Below are 4802 nucleotides of genomic sequence, written 5' to 3' on the forward strand. Positions count from 1 at the left end.
GGCATATACCAACGTTATTTAATGCTTTATTTTACATTTGAATTTTTTTAATACGTTTTTTTATTATTGATTGGGATTTTTCGATAAAAATGTGAATTTTAGAAGTTACATAAGAAGTTTTGGTATATGATTTTTTTTATATTCATAAACCACGAATTTTGCAAATTATGATTTCTAAAAAGTTAAAACAGTATATGCTTGATAAATTTTTTTACAAACATTCCTTAAAAATAAATTTTAATATATTTCTAGAATTTTAATTTTTACCATATTAAGTTATATGATAAGAACAATTTGATATTTTCACTGCATTTTTTAAATTTTATTTTATTCTAAAATTTATTCTTGTATTAACTGTTTATGCTAAAACCCTAACTTTCTTTAATTTCAATTACTTTACTTTTTCATTACATCTTAACGGTATATACTTTAGAGTTTATTAAAATGTAAATTATTATATATTTGAACTAAATTAAAAGATATAATTGATATCATATACTCGGCGGATAAAACTTTAGATTATATTGTGGTTATTTTACAGAATTTTTTTTTTTTTATTGCGGACTCGATTTATTTTAAAAGCGTTTTTTTTTATTTATAAACACTATAAGCTCGAGATTTTAAATAGGCATTGAAATGCAAAAACACTCATTCTGAAAGTATTACAAACACCAAATCAATACCAAAATATTTACTCATTCCTAAATGTTTTTACATTTTTTTAAATTTTAATCATTTTTAAAATAAATAAAAAATTATAAATGTTATTACAAATATAATTAATATAAATATATTTTTATAAATTTACAAATATTTATGTATGCCAACATATTATATTTATAAATAAAATTGTAAAAATAGTTAGTTTAATAATAAAAATTAAATTATAAATATAGTAAATACATATAAAAACTAATGATGCTTTTATTATTATATTTTAATTAAATATATTTTAAAAATATAATAATTTATAATTTAAAATATGTTCTTAATTTAAAATATAATTTATTTTTTTATATTTTTATTTAAGTTCTTCTTCTTATTAGTCATTGAGCATCTTCAGCTTGTTTGAATCTCTTTCTTTCACCAGATGAACTTGATAGTGAGAGATGCATTAAATGTATTTCATGCAATATTAAATGTTTTTTTTTCCTTTTTTACATTACAATAGTTGGATCTACTTATCTTATTCTTGAACAATGCATTTTTTTTGGTTAATCTAAATTGTAGTGTCATACGATGTAGACAATTCGTTCAAAGTTGACAATGCTCAATTGAGGAATTTGTTGAAGAAAAGTAGTTTCTATTCTGTCTAAAAAATCTTTTGATGTGACTTGTAGTGCAACATAAAATAAATATGTATATATATATATATATATTTCATTTTGTACGAGAATAATATGCACTTATCATTTAAACACATACGTGTCATGCAGTTGCAAAATAACACTACATAGTGTTGTATCGTCTGTCAGACGAAACACTTACATCTTACATTATCTATTATTAAACTTAAATTATTGTTTTTCACATGAAACATGATATGTTTTATACTTAACTAACTTTAGCACTTAATCAAAATTATAAGGTATTGGAATTTTTCTCTAACAATAGTTAATTAGATTATTTACCACGTTTTTAGTGCATAAATATTCATTTTTAACTTGGTACATGAGTTGTAAAAGAGGGATTAGTTAGGAATGATCTTATATTGTAGGTTCTTATAGATATATATTAATTTTCTTTAGATAGGTGATGAAGACATAAATATGGACAAAAAACTTTCAAATTATGAAGAATTTGGTTAGTGAAAGATATAATTCAGTAGATCATCAACCATTGCAAATAATTATTTTACTATCATTTTGCTTATCAAGGACCTATTAACTTGGTGAAGGATTCAAATTACAATTAATATATTTAACTTTCCATTTTACTCAGCACATGCATTTTTTTGCTTAATGCACTTTAATTCATCTATTCTTTACAAGTTTTCTTCTACTATTATAGCACCTTTAGATTAAAAAATTTAATTCAGTTCTTCTTACTTTTTAAATTTTAATTGGTTCATTCTTCTTCTTTATCTCTTTATTTCCCAACCATGCAATTTAATTTTCAGAACTTCATAGTTTTCTTTATGACTATCTAAATTTCAAGGTTAATTTTTTATTCATTCTTGGTTTATTACTTCGAGATTTTGTTTTCTATGGTTCTAAATGTTAACATTTTGCTTAGTGAAACTTCTTCTTCAATTTGCATTTTGAATCGAATTTAGGTTTACATAGTTTCTTTTCTTGAATTAAATTCATAATACTCATTTTAATTGAATTATGGATAATTTTGATTAGCTGTTTGAAATTTGAATATTAGGAACTTAATAGGTATTATTATGTGGTTAAGATAGAATTAGTAGAATTACTAAATATTTATAAAATCTCAACCTAGTTTTGAAATTGAAATTGAAAATGAGATTAAATCTTTATGCTCCTTGGGAATGTGATATAGATAAATCCACAACACTACATTAGTTGTTAAATCTTGTTTGATGCATTTATGTGACTAAAGCGGTATATTGTTTTCAAAACTATAGTAATCTTCTAGTCAATACTTTACTAAAAGAAATTGTGAGAAGCACCTAGCAGTTATGGTACACTATGCCTCTCTTGTGGAAAAACTATGGAGTTTAGTTATGGTGCACTATGCCTCTCTTGTGGAAAAGCTATGGAGTTTTGTTTCCTACTTGACCATGAGATCACACATAGTCCAATGAATTGACATCCTCCATTGGTTATTTTTCTATCAACTCTATCCCTAAAATAATTTTTTTGCAAAATTCTTCTAATCTAAAACTAACATTTTTCTCCTACCACCAGTACATATTAGTAGATCCTACAAAACACCAAAAGATCCTTTTGACACCTTCTAATGAGACTTTTTTCGACCTCATGAAATCTTTCATATAGTTAGACGTTATGCATAATGAGACGTTATGGCATTTTGGTTGTAAGGTAGAGTAAAGAACCAATCATACCTCAGTAGATTGTCTTATCTATTTTCTTACCATTCATACCCTCATTAAAGGGTTCACACATATGTGTGGGAGTCTTCATGGGTTTCGCATCTGCCATGTTGAATGTCATCAACATCTCCTTGATGTATTTTTGCTAATGTATGATGATATTCTTTTTCCGCTGCTTGATCTAGAGCCCAAGAAAGAACATAAGTTCTTCCCATCATGCTCATCTCAATTTCTCTCTGAATTAAGATAGAAAAATCCTTGCAAAAAAAAATCATTAGTAGCATTGAATATTATATCATCCACATAAATTTAGACAATAACGAAATCCTTGTTAGGTTCCTTGCAAAATAAGGTTGTATCAACCTTTCTTTTGACAAAAACCATTTTTTAAAAGAAAAATTCTCAGTTTAACATACCAAGCTTTTGGGGCTTACTTAAGATCATATAGAGCCTTTTTGAGTTTAAAAGCATGATTTGATTTTGAAAGATATTCAAATTTAAAGGTTGTTTAACATAGACTTCCTTTCAATAAAAACACTTTTCACATCCATTTGAAAAAGCTTTATGTTTTTAAAAGTAGCAAAGGCTAATAAAATTCTTATTGCCTTAAGACGTGCACTAGGTGTAAAGGTTTCCGTGAAGTAGATACTGTTAGAATAGATAGCCTGCAACAAGAGAGAGGCTTATTTGTTTTCAGAAGATTTCCGTAAATACTGGAATCAGATTGAAAACTCAATAAAATCAACTAATTGATTTATCTGTTCAATTGATTATAAAAAGCACAACATGTATATATTCAAAAAAAATAAATCAGTTGTTACAAGAATTCAACCAATTGATTTAAACACAAAACACTACAAAGTAATTGATAAAATAGATATTAGAGTGAGAGAGAGATTGCACTGGAGATTTATACTGTTTTACTCTTACACTAAGAGTTGCATCCATTACTAAGAAAACCATTGAGAATTCACTAAACCAAACACATCAGGTTACACAAGAATAGTCAAAAGTGTAGATCTTGAACCTTACAAGAACACAACACTCTTAACCACACACAAAATTCTGAAACCCTATATGAATATGCTTATAGAAAAATAAAGTGAAAATAATAGAGTTTGAGTACACCTGAATTATTACAAATGAAGCACAACAAAAATGTAAACCCATAAATCTTCTTTATAGAAAAAGAATGATCCAAGAAGCAAACTAAAATATCCAATAATGATTTAAAACTTTTTATTTTTCTCTTTTATGAAAATTTGTTATTTGAAATGATTAGAATACATCCTTATATAAGGTAATAATGATTGTAAAAGTAGTTTGATCATTTAATAAAAAATACTTGAATAGAAGTAATTTCAACTGAATAATACATAAATCAACTAATTAAAAAAAATACAAATTTAGAAAAAACAAACATTTAAAGGAGATTATTATTCAAGTAAATTGGACCATAATGTAATGCAAATTTATACAACAAAAGCTACTTAACCAAACACGCACACAACAATAAGTTTTCAATACATATTGGATTCATCAAAGCTTATTGGTCAACAAATACCTTCTTATTGATTATGGCCATGTGCAACCAGTCTAGCTTTATTTCTTACCATTTTGTCATCTTTATTTCGCTTGTTGTAGAAGACTCATCTTATTCCAATCACGATCTGATTTGTAAAAGGAGGCACAAAAGTCCAAACACTATTTCTGGTGAGGTGGTTCAACTTTTCCTCCATGACTTGAATCTAATCTTTGTCTATCAGAGCTTCTTCTATATTCT

Source organism: Phaseolus vulgaris, chromosome 1, assembly GCF_051622355.1.
Source record: "Phaseolus vulgaris cultivar YP4 chromosome 1, ASM5162235v1, whole genome shotgun sequence".
NCBI lineage: Eukaryota > Viridiplantae > Streptophyta > Magnoliopsida > Fabales > Fabaceae > Phaseolus > Phaseolus vulgaris.